Source organism: Symphalangus syndactylus, chromosome 21 (genome assembly GCF_028878055.3).
Source record: "Symphalangus syndactylus isolate Jambi chromosome 21, NHGRI_mSymSyn1-v2.1_pri, whole genome shotgun sequence".
Taxonomy (NCBI): domain Eukaryota; kingdom Metazoa; phylum Chordata; class Mammalia; order Primates; family Hylobatidae; genus Symphalangus; species Symphalangus syndactylus.
In genome coordinates, this window is record NC_072443.2 from 16,726,777 (window position 1) to 16,744,200 (window position 17,424).

The 17,424-nt window shown below is 36.1% G+C and overlaps 1 protein-coding gene across 12 annotated transcripts in view; it reads right to left on the reverse strand.

Moving 5' to 3' along the window:
- The window catches only part of ROBO2 (roundabout guidance receptor 2), a 1,378,235-nt gene that overhangs the window by 772,102 nt on the left and 588,709 nt on the right, over positions 1–17,424 (reverse strand). The window lies entirely within an intron of this gene.

A 17,424-nucleotide genomic window follows, 5' to 3' on the forward strand; every position in this document is an offset into this window, starting at 1 on the left:
GAACATCTGTATCAGAGCAAAACGTGATTTTTCAATGTGTTTGGTATTGATGTCAATATCTTACCCTCTGTTTTGCCGTTTTCAAGATGAGCCTCCTGTGTCTTACACATTTTCATGGATAGAATTTCCAGGCCTCATAAAAATTATCCCCAAAATGCACTGGGGTGCTTCAAAGTTTTACAAAACTGCTGAAACTCTCTTTAACGTAAGTTAAAGCCAGCATTTTTTTTGGTGAAAGCAGCTGTTTCCTGATGTTGTTATGCAGTTACACAAGAATATAATTAGCATTTTAAATGTGAATCTAAATTTCAATCCTGTTTCAACTACTGATAGATCCATCATAAATGTGAAGTGAAAATGAAAACTGCTTGACATAGTTTTATGTACAATAGGCAAACTCAGTGCTCACATATTGGACCATTGGTCCACATTCTTAGACCCTTCTATGAGTAAACTATTTGAAAGGACTCTAGAGGTAGAGTGCTTAGTTATTACATACAGTGCTGACAACTGTCCACACAGTGGAATAAGCCCTAAATGTGAGTTACCTCTCCACTGCCTCCTATCAATGATACAGTATTCACAGAGAGAGTGGCAAGATTTAATTCCTGTATATTTTGAAATTTGGAGCTTAAAAATACTATTTTAAAAGTACTGAGAAATTTCCTAAAAGTTTAGAAATTCTTCTAAGTCCTCAAGTATTCATTATCAAAATCAATGGGCTCAACTATTAGAAAAATTGTAATGGCAATAGTTCTTATATAGTGAGGATATGATAAACTCGCAGTCACCAATATTATCAGACTAAGAAAATTATATCAAGTGAGTTACATAAAGTCATAATTTTAGCATTTTAATTTTAGCTCTTGTACCTGATAAGATTCTAATACTAACTTTATTAACTGAACCGGACATTCTGATTTAAGAATTGAGGATAATAGCATTTAAATATGTGAAGGAGCATGATCATCTATATCACATATTCACCCAATAGCATTTATTTGAAATATAAATATATCCCAATTTATTATTGTCTTGCTAATATTTGTATATTCTTTGCATTAAATGCAGGATTTAAGCAGTCAATACATCCTTACAACTCCATAAGTGAAGGAGAAATAAAATATTTTACAGACAAGCAAATGATGAGTGATTTTGTCACCACCAGGCCTGCTCTAAAAGAGCTCCTGAAGGAAGCACTAAACATGGAAAGGGATAACCAGGACCAGCCACTGCAGAAACATGCCAAATTGTAAAGACCATCGAGGCTACGAAGAAGCTGCATCAACTAACGAGCAAAATAACCAGCTAACATCATAATGACAGGATCAAATTCACACATAACGATATTAACTTTAAATGTAAATGGGCTAAATGCTCCAATTAAAAGACACAGACTGGCAAACTGGATAAGGAGTCAAGACCCATCAGTGTGCTGTATTCAGGAAACCCATCTCACGTGCAGAGACACACATAGACTCAAAATAAAGGGATGGAGGAAGATCTACCAAGCAAATGGAAAAGAAAAAAAGGCAGGGGTTGCAATCCCAGTCTCTGATAAAATAGACTTTAAACCAACAAAGATCAAAAGAGACACAGAAGGCCATTACATAATGGTAAAGGGATCAATTCAACAAGAAGAGCTAACTATCCTAAATATATATGCAACCAACAGAGGAGCACCCAGATTCATAAAGCAAGTCCTGAGCGACCTATGAAGACACTTAAACTCCCACACAATAATAATAGGAAATTTTAACACCCCACTGTCAACATTAGACAGATCAACGAGACAGAAAGTTAACAAGGATACCCAGGAATTGAACTCAGCTCTGCACCAAGTGGACCTAATAGACATCTACAGAACTCTCCACACCAAATCAACAGAATATACATTTTTCTCAGCACCACACCACACCTATTCCAAAATTGACCACATAATTGGAAGTAAAGCTCTCCTCAGCAAATGTAAAAGAACAGAAATTATAACAAACTGTCTCTCAGACCACAGTGCAATCAAACTAGAACTCAGGATCAAGAAACTCACTCAAAACTGCTTAACTACATGGAAACTGAACAACCTGCTCCTGAATGACTACTGGGTACATAACGAAATGAAGGCAGAAATAAAGATGTTCTTTGAAACCAAGGAGAACAAAGACAACATACCAGAATCTCTGGGACACATTCAAAGCAGTGTGTAGAGGGAAATTTGTAGCACTAAATGCCCACAAGAGAAAGCAGGAAAGATCCAAAATTGACACCCTAACATCACAATTAAAAGAACTAGAAAAGCAAGAGCAAACACATTCAAAAGCTAGCAGAAGGCAAGAAATAAGTAAAATCAGAGCAGAACTGAAGGAAAGAGAGACACAAAGAACCCTTCAAAAAAAATAATGAATCCAGGAGCTGGTTTTTTGAAAAGATCAACAAAACTGATAGACCACTAGCAAGACTAATAAAGAAGAAAAGTGAGAAGAATCAAATAGATGCAATAAAAAATGAAAAAGGGGTTATCACCACCAATCCCACAGAAATACAATCTACCATCAGAGAATACTACAAACACCTCTATGCAAATAAACTAGAAAATCTAGAAGAAATGGATAAATTCCTCAACAAATACACCCTCCCAAGACTAAACCAGAGAGAAGTTGAATCTCTGAATAGACCAATAACAGGTTCTGAAATTGTGGCAATAATCAATAGCTTACCAACCAAAAAGAGTCCAGGACCTGATGGATTCACAGCCAAATTCTACCAGAGGTACAAGGAGGAACTGGTACCATTCCTTCTGAAACTATTCCAATTGATAGAAAAAGAGGGAATCCTCCCTAACACATTTTATAAGGCCAGCATCATCCTGATACCAAAGCCTGGCAGAGACACAACCAAAAAAGAGAATTTCAAACCAATATCCTTGATGAACATTGATGCAAAAATCCTCAATAAAATACTGGCAAACCGAATCCAACAGCACATCAAAAAGCTTATCCACCATGATCAAATGGGCTTCATCCCTGGGATGCAAGGCTGGTTCAACATATGCAAATCAATAAGTGTAATCCAGCATATAAACAGAACCAAAGACAAAAACCACATGATTATCTCAATAGATGCAGAAAAGGCCTTTGACAAAATTCAACAACCTTCATGCTAAAACCTCTCAATAAATTAGGTATTGATGGGACGTATCTCAAAATAATAAGAGCTATCTATGACAAACCCACAGCCAATATAATACTGAATGGGCAAAAACTGGAAGCATTCGCTTTGAACACTGGCACAAGACAGGGATGCCCTCTCTCACCACTCCTATTCAACATAGTGCTGGAAGTTCTGGCCAGGGCAATCAGGCAGGAGAAGGAAATAAAGGGTATTCAATTAGGAAAAGAGGAAGTCAAATTGTCCCTGTTTGCAGATGATATGATTGTATATCTAGAAAACCCCACTGTCTCAGCCCAAAATCTCCTTAAGCTGATAAGCAACTTCAGCAAAGTCTCAGGATACAAAATTAATGTACAAAAATCACAAGCATTCTTGTACACCAATCACAGACAAACAGAGAGCCAAATCGTGAGTGAACTCCCATTCACAATTGCTTCAAAGAGAATAAAATACCTAGGAATCCAACTTACAAGGGATGTGAAGGACCTCTTCAAGGAGAACTACTGCTCAATGAAATAAAAGAGGATACAAACAAATGGAAGAACATTCCATGCTCATGGGTTGGAAGAATCAATATCGTGAAAATGGCCATACTGCCCAAGGTAATTTATAGATTCAATGCCATCCCCATCAAGCTACCAATGACTTTCTTCACAGAATTGGAAAAAACTACTTTCAAGTTCATATGGAACCAGAAAAGAGCCCGCATCACCAAGTCAATCCTAAGCCAAAAGAACAAAGCTGGAGGCATCACGCTACCTGACTTCAAACTATACTACAAGGCTACGGTAACCAAAACAGCATGGTACTGGTACCACAACAGAGACATAGATCAATAGAACAGAACAGAGCCCTCAGAAATAATGCTGCATATCTACAACTATCTAATCTTTGACAAACCTGACAAAAACAAGCAATGGGGAAAGGATTCCCTATTTAATAAATGGTGCTGGGAAAACTGGCTAGCCATATGTAGAAAGCTGAAACTGGATCCCTTCCTTACACCTTATACAAAAATTAATTCAAGATGGATTAAAGACTTACATGTTAGACCTAAAACCATAAAAACCCTAGAAGAAAACCTAGGCAATACCATTCAGGACGTAGGCATGGGCAAGGACTTCATGTCTAAAACACCAAAAGCAATGGCAACAAAAGCCAGAATTGACAAATGGGATCTAATTAAACTAAAGACCGTCTGCACAGCAAGAGAAACTACCATCAGAGTGAACAGGCAACCTACAAAATGGGAGAAAATTTTTGCAACCTACTCATCTGACAAAGGGCTAATATCCAGCATCTACAATGAACTCAAACAAATTTACAAGAAAAAAACTAACAACCCCATCAAAAAGTGGGCAAAGGACATGAATAGACACTTCTCAAAAGAAGACATTTATGCAGCCAAAAATACATGAAAAAATGCTCACATCACTGGCCATCAGAGAAATGCAAATCAAAACCACAATGAGATACCATCTCACACCAGTTAGAATGGCCATCATTAAAAAGTCAGGAAACAACAGGTGCTGGAGAGGATGTGGAGAAATAAGAACACTTTTACACTGTTGGTGGGACTGTAAACTAGTTCAACCATTGTGGAAGTCAGTGTGGCGATTCCTCAGGGATCTAGAACTAGAAATACCATTTGACCCAGCCATCCCATTACTGGGTATATACCCAAAGGACTATAAACCATGCTGCTATAAAGACACATGCACATATATGTTTATTGAGGCACTATTCACAATAGCAAAGACTTGGAACCAACCCAAATGTCCAACAACGATAGAGTGGATTAAGAAAATGTGGCACATATACACCATGGAATACTATGCAGCCATAAAAAATGATGAGTTCATGTCCTTTGTAGGGACATGGATGAAACTGGAAACCATCATTCTCAGTAAACTGTCACAAGGACAAAAAAACCAAACACCGCATGTTCTCACTCATAGGTGGGAATTGAACAATGAGAACACATGGACACAGGAAAGGGAACATCACACTCAAGGGACTGTTGTGGGTTGGGGGGAGTGGGGAGTGACAGCATTAGGAGATATACCTAATGCTAAATGACAAGTTAATGGGTGCAGCACACCAACGTGGCACATGGATATATATGTAACAAACCTGCACATTATGCACATGCACCCTAAAACTTAAAGTATAATAATAATAATAAATAAAGCACTGTGCTACAAATATGCTGTGATAAAGTATAATGAATAAATACGTAATTTAATTTTAATAATTATAAATATAATATTTATTTATGACAGGGAACATACAATGTTCTGGCCTCTGTGTGAAGTATCACAAATTTTATTTATTTGAAAATTTATAATGATTTGGGCACAGTGCATTTCAAGTAGAGAAAATATCAGGTAGGTATTTTGCATACCACCCGTCAGCACATACTTATTTTACCTGAGGGAGTTGTTTGCTACATTTATAAGTTTTCCTTTTAAAGCAAAATGATTTAGAGTAAAGACATTAGAAAAAATTCATCACCCAGATACTTCAACAAGAGAATGTAAGAAAGAAAAGGAAGATAAAAAAGGATGAAGAGAAGGAAACAGAGAAAGAAAAAGAGGAGAAACAAATCCTTCCAGTAAGGAATATCTCAATTCGAAGTTAGAAATCTATGTTTTGATTTTAAGGTTTTAATTACTACTGATATGCACAATGTTAAAATAGTTAAGACAAACAATTATCTAATATATTTTCTGAAAGGAAAAAACCCAAACTATGTTACTTAAAAGAAAATAATATTCATTTTTCCATACAAGTACAATTCCATTTGTTTCTGGTTGAATTGAAAAATTTGGATTTCTTTGAGTTAATACAGTTGAATTAAGTCAAAACCATCACATGATTCAGAAAAAAATTGACAAAAGTTAGATAAACATGTTTTCTCCAGGAACTTTGTCCATGGTATACACAGGAAATATATTTTCATGTTTCTGAGCAAGATTAAAATTGGTCAGAAAAACTTTCTACTTAGAAAGCAATTGAGATGCCTACAACTACTCAAATGAGAACTATGATAACTTACTGACTGCTTCAGCACAAGTCATAAAATATTTCCTTGTCAGATATCTTTTTGATATGACGATACTACCAATGACAGGCAAAACACAGTCAGCAGGTTGTGTTTCAAAGACCCTGTGCTTCACACCTTAATGGAAAGAAAATTACATAATCACAATGAGAAATTATTTTACCTACGAAAATATTTCAACACTATGTCATTCTTATATATTTTGACATAACAATTTAAGATAATAAAACATACCAAATCAAAGACCTCTAAGACTTAAACAGGCCATATCTGTTTTATAAGACAACAATAATCTGATCTACAGCAATACCAACATGATTGATAATTCACTTATTATATTTTGATCCACAGGGATGACATTTTAAAACACCAAAATATATACAAAATCATATGCAAAAACCTAATGGAATCCGAAATGCATTGAAATAACAAGTTGTAATGCAAATATTGGTAATAGGTTTAGCGAAGCAGGAAAAAAGATTTTTTTTTTCCTCCCACAGATAATGAGCAGTACTATCTAAATAACAAAGTACAGACCAAGACTTCAAAAGGGTGTATCGCTATTCAAGGGAATTCTTCATTAATCTCTACTATTGAAAGAGCAAACTTTTCCATATCAGTTAGGCAAAATCACTTATCAATTTACAGGCTTCTTATATCGGGGTAATTATTCACTTCTTATTTATAAAAATAAAAGACAAATATCATATGTTCTCACTCATATATGGGAGCTAAAAAGTTGATCTTATAAAGGTAAAGAGCAGAACGATAGATGCTAGAGGCTGAGAAGGGTGGGTCGGTGGGAGGAGGGTATGAAGAATGGAAGGTTAATGGGTATAAACATAGTGTTAGATAAAAGGTATAAGTTCTATCATTCCACAGCAGAATAGAGTAATTAAACTTAACAATAATGTATTATAAATTTCAAATTAGTTAGAAGAGAGGACTTGAATTGTTCCTAACACATAGAAATTATAAATATTCAAATTCATGGATACCTTAAACACCCTGACTTGATCATTACACATTTTATGCATGTAACAAAATATCGCATATAACCCATATATATGTAATATGTTATACATAAAGAAAAAAGAAAAATGAAAAATGAACTAATTGAAATTATTTCAGAAGGAAATAATCAGTATATTCAATTAGACATTATTTTGATTTTGAAGGAGTCATCTTTTTCATCACCAAGGTTATTCCTAGCCATCCTGCTCTTCCCCAGTGATCTAAAAATGAATTAAGTGAATTCAGCTAGTCTGGTTCTGCATTTTTCTTACAGTGTAGTGCATGTGTGTGTGTGTGTGTGTGTGTGTTCACTTGAAGAGTTCCAAATATGTTTTTTTTCTTGTTTTATCCCTCATTCTTGCTGTCATCTTATTGAATAGTTCTGAATTTGAATGCGTGTGTATGTGTGTGTGTGTGGCCCAAAGGGGAAGAGATGATGATAACACTGAAAAAATAACTCAAAGGATAATGCTTATCATATATTTTGAAGAGGCAGCCAACATTTTTAATTAATTGATAAAAATGGCAATTATTTTAGGCTATGGGATGGAATCCAGGGTTCCAATTGGAGGAGATGGTTTTAGGCAAAAAACAGAATAGCTATTTATCTTTCGAGGTAGGAGGTTGGCTACATCGGCAGGTAGAGAAGAAGGTAGGTTGAAGAGTTGTTGGAGCAGATGAGAATTTTCCTTGGTTGCTTATATTTCCTCAATGAATGAACAAGCAAAATAATCAACGTGGAGAAAGAACTGGAAAGGACATCTTATAGGTCTGAGGAGGATGGAGAAGGTGTGAAATACTCATCTTGGGAAGAGAGAAAGTGAATTGGCTGGAGAAGGGAAAGAGTTGCTGTTTCTATTGGAGGTGATTGGTTATGAATCTAAAATGAATCAAGCAAGTTTGGTTGTGTGATTTTTTCCAACTATTCAGATGAAGAATAGATGAAAAATTTAACGGAGATGTATTTTTGGTAGATGTGTAGGGAAGATGAAGAGAGACAGGACAAAGCATATAGAGGTTATATTTGAGGGAGTGATCGTTATGTTGGACCAGGGAAATCAGTCAGATAAAAAGAGACCTGAAGGCAGTGGGGAAGTTTCCATAAATTGGAAATCCAAAAGAGTTGGAATTGTTGTTGGCGTCTGGGCACTGGATGGGCTGACAGTAAAGGTGGGAAGTAATGTCTAAGAGTGGAATGCTTGATTTTGAGATTATGGTGATGGCTATGGGCTAAGTAGATGAGAGTCAAAATTGGTGTCAAAGAGTCCAAAACTATGATGCTATCCTATTTGTGGATATCAAAATCAGAGATTCAAGGCAGAGACATACATGTTCCTGGCGAAGCTGCCCAGGCAGTTCTGTGTGCAGTTGGCATATCTCCCTCGTGTGACCTCCATACAGCCACGGGGAGATGGAACCAGGGAGTGAAACAGGACTCTGCAAGCTCCTGCAAGACACTTCTTACCTTCCCATTCTTTAAAAAATATGCCAGTATTTGCAGTGTTATTGTCACAGGTTTCCTGAAAATCCTTTAGGTCTAATCTCATCAATGTCCCATATTCCTGTCACCTCTATTCCCATGAGACGTTTAACTCCCAGGTCACCTCCTGCCACCATTCCTGACTCCCAGGCCCTTCCACTGCACTTTCTGGAAGTCACACCACTTCACACCAAAAGTCTCCAGGGTAGTTAATTTCTTCTCTAAATGTTATCAAACTAAATTGCTATTTCTTTTTAGTCTACTACTTCCACCAATACCCGCTTAGGTGGAGAAAATTCTGTCTCCTATAACTGTCTTCCTTGGGCTCAATGTGATTTATGTGTTCTCCTCCTTTTCATGAAGATCCAGACAAGTATTTCTCCATCCTCCTTCAGTTCATGTGAGTTTCTGAAGCGTAAACCATTAGATTCGACTGTCTACTTACAGTTCTTGTTTTTGTTATCCATTGGACTTTCTGTCGTTCCCTTTTGTGTCTTGAAATATCGTCAACTGGAGCTCGCTTGAACACTCTCTCTTTCCCTCCAACACCACACCTGTCATAATACTCGAATTTCAATGTCCACATCAACTCAAGAAGAGATGGAAAAACCAATAGATCCACGACCATAAACAATGCTGGAAAAGTAATTGTAAATCTCCTAAGAGATACTAGGATCTGATGGTTTTGCATAGATTTTTATTAAAAATCAAAAATAATAATTTGTTATTTAAATTGCTCAACAGCTTAGAAAAATACAGAAATCCATCCAATTTATTCTATAAAATAGCATATTCTTAATATTCAAACTGGATAATATTAGCACAAAGAGAAAACTATTGTTCAATCTAAATTATGAGCATATTTGCAAACTTCTAAAAAAAATTGATAAGAAAAATACAGAAATATTTAAAAATCAATCATGAGAAATGTAAAGATAGTTCGATATTAAGAACTACATATATTAAATTCCATCAATTACATTAATGAACAAAAAGTGAAACAATAAATCATGAGATTTTGAAGGAAAAAGCATTTGACAACATTCAAAACCCAATCCTAACTTTAAAATTGCTTAGCAAGCTCAGAAAAGAAAGATTTGTCTTGATTTCACAAATAATATATACCAGAAACCTTCAACAAACATCATTCTTAATGGTGATATATTAGAAAAATTACCACTAAGGTGAGAAATGAGATAAGGCTACCTACTACCACCAACATATTCAGTGCAACAGGCAAGAAGAAGAAGAAATAAGAGCAGCAAACAGTAGAAAGGCAGCTACAAAATTGTCATTAAAGACAGTGTCTACTAAGATAACACAAAATATTTAATAAAATGCTAGCATTGTTACTAGTTGGAGTGTCAAGTGGCAAAGTTACACGGTCAATACAGAAAAAGTAATATGTGATAGATAAAATATGATAGAAAAATTATTGAATTCACCATAGCAATATCTATTTACCTATCTAATCTATCAATACTGTACACACACACACACACATACTAGAAGTCATCCTAAGAAAATTTCAAGCCCTATTTGGAAATGGCTGTGGCTCTTCTGGGACAGACAGCTACTGAGAAGAGATATTTGGGGTAGAGGCAGAACACCCTTGATATTGCCACTTTGAAACTACTTATGCTAGTGGTGGTTTTCACCTGATCTTAGGTAATAAAGTACAGTTGTGAACGATGCAGATACTTGGAACAGATGAACTGGGCTCAAATCTTCACTATGTAATTTACTAAGGATGTTTGTTGATTTCATTCTTCTTAGCCTCAATTCCCTATTCTCAGTAAATGAAGGCTAATCATAATATCTACATTTATTGGACTGTTAGAATTAAATAGCATATGATATGTAAATTTCTTCGTTCAATGCCTGGCACTTGGTAATAGCTCAATAACCCACCATCATATTTCTAGTCCAAAGTCTGTTCCAAACACAGAATGATCTGTGAAAATGTCAAACAGATGATGACAGCGTCTGGCTCAGAATCCTGAAATGACTTCTCATTACACGCAGAGGGAAAGGAAAGTCCTTACAAGGGCACAAACGGCACTTTACTCCTTGCTCCCAAGTTCCCTCTCTACTCCTCCATCGCTCTCACTTCTCTCTCAGGTCCCTTGCATAGCCCGTTTCCTCCACCCTGAGCACTCTGCACTATGCTTGCTATAATATGTCACCTCTTTCATCCCTTTGCTTAAATGTCACCTTTTTCTAGAGAATCTTCCTGACCACTCTAAAATTGAGGAAAAAAACAAAAAACAAATAACAACCTAACCAGCTTTTCCCCAAGCACTCTCTATTTCCATTTTCTTAGAAAATTATCACTACGTAATAGCTATTATATTTTACATAAACATCTGTCACTATCCTCCCTAGCAAAGTGTAATCCACACAGGGAATTTTAATGGTTTTTTTCTATCATTTTTCCCAGAACCTAGAACACTGCCTGGCACACAGTATATATTCAATAAATATCTGTTACATGACCACATTATTATTCCAACATTATCACTGTGAAATAGATCTATTGAATTTATTTGCATGTGTTGAAATACTAACTTCTAAATATTAAAAGTCTTTACCATGTTTATCAGCATGTTCTTTTGGTGATTTTATCATTTTATTTCCCTTAATTCCTAAAATAGGAATCATCCCTAATCTATGATTTTGCTAATATCCCAGGTAAATTTTCTTCAAACATTTCTTGACACCCATTTCTTACAAGATTTTATACCTTAACAAGTTACGAATATTTTTGTAAAAACAATGCCTACATTTTGAATCTCTTTTTTATGAGTTACTTTGAGAATAAAATGCCAAGGCTTAAAAATCAGCTTCTGTGCCTACACTAAGCAAGTGAGTCAGTCTCATCTCAGTGATCAGTTTGGCTAGGTGAAGGTTTTCTCTCTATCATTGTAAATATGAATCAGATTCTCAACAACTATCATCAGTCAAGACCTGGCAGCACAGCTATGATTTGGAGAAGCTCACAGGAAGTTGTGTAGGCCTGGCTCCAACACAGGAGCCACTGTGGTGTGTACATCGTGTGAAGAATGAATAAAAATGATGAAGAACCTCCCCAATATTCTGACCAAACAATCTGTCAGCTTTTGAGAGAGATTACAAGCTCCAGGAAAAATTGGCTTTAGTGTTAAAGGTTATTATTCCTTAACAGATAATATTTTTCTGGAGGAAACACAACCCAGAGAGGTAGCACAGAGATTAGAGGATTTTAAACATTACATACATGTGAACATTCACATTACAAACTGAGCCAATAAATCAGCTTCCTTAACTCTTGCTAGTACTGATTAAAACCTGGAGCCGGAAGTCTCCCAGTGGCATGAGATAATCCGAGGCATTTTTAAAGGGTGATGTATAGATAGTGATTCATCAATGGTGAAGACTACGATGTCATATATAAACACAACCTAGATAACACAATTTTTCCTATATACTAAATCAAGTGTAATTCTGATGGAGTGCACATATTGATTTGATTGAAGTTGTTATAAAACTTTAATTCCTATTCATATTTATTTTAATTTGATTTTCATGCCCATTATGGGTACAATATGGGCAAGAATAAATCTAATCCTATTTATAGTAAGCAAGTTGGAAAAATAAGTATTAAGCCTGGGCCTGCTGATGTTCACCATCAACCCTTAACTAGATTCTTTTTTGTCTGTTTGGAGCAGAGACTGGTTCTGTCACCCAGGCTGGAGTGCAGTGGCGTGATTTCGGCTCACTGCAGCCTCTGCATCCCAGGTTCCAGCAATTCTCATGCCTCAGCCTCCTGAGTAGCCGGGATGACAGGCGTGCACCACTACACCTGGCTGATCTTTATATTTTTAGTGGAGATGGGGTTTCACCACATTAGCCAGGCTGGTCACCACCTCCCAGCCTCAAGCCATCCACCCACCTCGGCTTCCCGAAGTGCTGGGATTACAGGTGTGAGCCACTGTGCCCGGCTCAATACTTAACTAGATTCATTTAAAATGCTTCTGTTTGGATCGTACTATCCATTATCAGTGCTATTTTAACTTAATTTGAATGTAGGTAAAGTCAGAAAAATATTTTGAATTCCCTAAAATTAGATGATTAAAAATCTACAGTTGCAGAATGTTAGAGATGGTTCTATGTCAGGACTCCCAAGCTCAGGGTTTGCTTTAATCCCCAGGTAATAAATTATTCCTCAAACTTCTCTCTGGATACAATCTTATGAGTACAAAAATCAAGGGCGGGGATATAAGAAGACACTTGACCTGAGATTAAGCGCTTAATATGGCTTCCTGAGGTTTGAAAAATAAATGTACACCATCGAAAGCGCACATCTAATTTCATCCATAACGTAATTGCAGGTCAATATTGGGGCTGGGATCCAGATTTGATTGCCAGAGAATCTCAGAAAATATTTTTGAGAGAACTGTGTTCAGCAGGACAATTTTTATAACAGCAATACTAGGAATCTCTATTTACTAAGAGGACAGGGATGGCAGTGGGTAATGACCAGCCCCCCCTGCCTTTCCCCACATTACAACCCCTCGTCAGCCACCGCACAATCCCCTTGATGCACCCACCACTGCACCTTACGACTCAGTTAGTGATCCTCTGATAAAGGGTTTTAACCTCTTTCCCTCAGTTTTTGCTTTATTATTTGTCTTACATTATTTACTATCTAAGAGTTAGAACAAGTGAACAGAAGTTTAATGCCCTTAACAGTTAATAAAACAGAGAATCAATAAAATCAGGTGATTTGTCTAAAATGACAAATGGCTAATTTTTGGACTAGAATCTAGTCCCGTGCTTTTCTCATCATGTCATTCCTTTAAAAAAAAAAAAAAAGAAAGAAAAGAAAAGAAAAGAAAATGCTTCCTGAAGCAAAGGCAGAGAAATCTCACTAGTAATCAAAAAGCAAATAACAAAATAAAATAAAATACAATAAAATGCCCTATCTTTCCCTTTAAATTGATACTTTTGAAAGAAACACACTGCTTTAAATCTGTCTATAAATACAAATGGTTATTGCACAAGAAAACCTTAGGACACCTTTAGAAAACTATCCAAGTTATGCCCAATGAAAACTTTCTATGATGTTTCTGCTCTGTCCAAGGTAGTGGCTACTGAGCACTTCAAATGTGGCTAATGTGAATGAAGACTGAAATCTTTAATTACAGTTAACTGACATTTAAGTAGCCACATATGGCTAGTGGCCACCATCTCAAACAGCTCACACTTAGTCTTCTCCTTCCTCTCTAGTCTCATCTGTCACCACACCCTCACCCATCACTTTATCACGTGACCATACTGAATCCAGTTTTGTGAATACAACTGTGCTCTCCTGATTGCTAGTCATCCTGTTAGTATTACTCCCAAATTCCTCACCTCCCTTTCCCTTGCCAACTTCTATTCGCTTTTTGTGTTTTAACTACATTCTGCTTTCCCTGAGAAACTTTGCTGATCTTCCACCCATCTGTAAACAGCATCTACCAGAAGTGCAAAGAAGGAAAACCGACATTCCCTCCTTCTGAAGTAGGCAGAGGACTTGGTTCCGGGTACCAGACCATGAACCATAACTTAGAAGCTGGGCTTACTGATCTTTATTGTGTTTGCAACCAGAAAGGTTTTTTTTGTTTGTTTGTGTTTTTTGTTTTTTTTTTTTTAAATTAAAAGGCTGAAGTCTGCAAACATTTACTCCTTAAATCTCCATAGAAACCATTTTGAAGAACTATGTGTCCTTGCTTTTCCAAAGCTTTAATGAAGTTATCTGTAATCCACAGGGTCTATAATTTTTTCTTTTTGGAATTGGTTATTCTCCTAGCTATAAAAGGCGTAGAATCTCAAGAAAAAGTTTATGTGCTAATTCTTTATTAGGAAGTACTCTCCCAAAGAAGTCAGAACCAGAGTAAAGAGACAGAGGGAGAGCAAAAACACGGATGCACATTACCAAATTGCCAACATTCTGCATCAAGCACAATTTTGCCATCTTCAAAAGGCAGCATGAACTACTGTATCTCAGTCTATCTTGGGGGAAGGAAAAAATAATTAATCAGTTATTTCCAATTTCCACTGTGACAGGTTTTCTTCATAGGCCATGAACCTGCCCTCCCCTGCTCCTCACCTACCAACACACACTTTCAGATTGCACATAAGGAAGCCCTGATGTGTCCCAGTTGCATCTCTTGTCTCAGGAACAAGAGGAAAACATGAAGGAGGCAGGAAACATGTGCCATGTGAGCATGAAGAAAGATGTAATCATTCAAAATCAGTACTTGCCAGATCTGGAATGAGATAAGTGTTCAAGGGCCCCGGAGAGAGACCCTGCTGAGAGGTTCTTAGGCAGCACTAGAGGTATCTGATACAGTTCATAAGTACCAACCACTTCATTTTGTCTTTTCTGATTTTAGCACTCAAGGGTGGTTGGCATTCATCCTCTAATTTGAGCTCTACTTTTGTGATGGATTAATTACGGGCAATGCACGTACATGTGTGTGAACATTGGTACTTTTAGCTAATACACATCCTGGAATAGTTTCAGTAGGAATCTTGGGCTTGCTTCTTAACTCTATCATTAATAAATTATGATAAAATGTATAACAGCTTTATTTTTGTACAGCTTGATATTTGAAATCTTATAATATCAGATAAATTCTTTTTATATTTGTTTGATAAATATGTGTTCTGTCAACCTGAAGTGGCTTTTGCGTTTTGCATCGGAGAAAATTGCACACATATTCAAAGCTTAATTCAAAAGTCACCTTTTCTCTATAAAGATTATACCGTATTGCACAGTTGAATTTTATTCAAATTTAAGTTTCTAGTCAGTGTGTAAGGAAAAAATTGAGGACAGTAAAATTACCCACATAAATAATCACCATCTAGGAACACTGTTACATATATATGGCTTGCTTATATAAACCTACATAAAATCCTGTAGTTATTGGCTAGTCAGTTTTTTTCTCATGGCTCAAGTCTCAAGAAAGCCTTAAATCATTCAGACGTTCCTTCTATCATTTTTGTTTTTGACCTTTTCAGCCGATTTGCATCCATTGTTTATTTAATTGAGTTGAATCAGACACCTGATTCAACTCTCCTGACCCAGATCTTCTCAAAAAGATTAACCATCTCTCCTCTGTGTCTTCATTTCACCCTCTTTAAGCTATTGGCAGGAAACTTATATTTATCATTTCTGTTTGGGGAGATGTGAAAGTGAGGCATCCCTCACAGCTGTCTCCTATTTGGATATAATATTGTCTCCTCTTAGACAAGCATTAACATCAGAATTAAAAATTCCACTGCATTAACATTAAAATTAATAAAATTTAATTAAAAAGATTAAAATATAATCTAATAGGAAAGTATTAGGAAAACTAACATAAAATATTGAAACAGCTCTAGGCTTCTAGTAATTTGCTAAATAAAAATCCGTTCTCTTGATTTGATCTTTTAGTTGCTGACAACTATGTTCCTAGATTGCAAAGCTGAGAACTGAGCCAAAGGTGGTGAGAGTCCTAGGGGGCGCTCGCCTGGTGAATTCTGATTTGACAGACCAGCTGGCCTCTGTGCAAGGTTTCTCTGTTGATTTCTCTGCAGCCAGAACACTAATGTGTTTGCTTCTCCACAGTACCACTTCCCCAACTAGAAAGTGAGTTCTATGAGAACAGGGACTCTCTCTTACTTATCTTTGCATCTCTGATGTGTGGTGCAGCTTAGAGAACAATAGATCTTTAATAAAGGTTTGGACGGAAATGACAATTCTTATGCATACTTCCACATAAAATATTAACAATGTATATAATCTTCTCAAAATAGATGTTATTCCATTAAATTTCATTAACTGAAAATGAGGATGATTTCTACTTATTTTGTATTTGTAACCGTTACATCATAAAACAGAATTATGCCAAATTTAAACTTAATTTCTATTATGATGCTTTTCATCTATCAAAAAAGCAGATGAAGATGTGCTACTTAGATGATTCATAATAATGCTTATGCCCATTCTAAGCAAGAAGAGATCATTAAACCCCCTAGTGCTCTCATACAGAGGATTGATAAATGTTTATTAATTATTATGAATATGCTACAGATAACAAAGGACAAAATATAAATGGTCATTGTAAACCAGCTGGAGTCGACTTCTAGAATTGAATTCTGTTCATCGCATTGCTGCATAGCATGAATATACCTTCAACTTGAATAATTAAACTGAGGACTCTCGTAAGCAAAACTCTCTCATGATATATTGAAAGATAATATTGTTGAACAACAAGTTCCAGCACAAATTCTACAGTTAATTGTTTTACCAATTTTAGGAAACCATTGCATTGACAGTAGCTATGCCTTAGACACCAAAATTAAATTAGGCAATCTTGTATTGGACACCAGATAAAGTCAATGAATAGTTAGCAACCTTAGATCATAAGGCACGAAATAAATCACAATACAAGACTTCTTCCATTTACTGTCTTCTACAGTGTGATACTAAATTGGTTTGAGATAAATGGTTTCCATCATATGCTTCTGTTGAGGATAAAAGCCAGAAAATGACATCATTAATATACTGAAGTCACCTCGTTATTCAGAAAGATTAGAATGAAGAACCCAGATAACAAGTCTGTAGATTGTTTTTATAGCATATTATAGGGCTTTGCTAATGACTACAAAGTTTAGGATCATTTCTATTAAT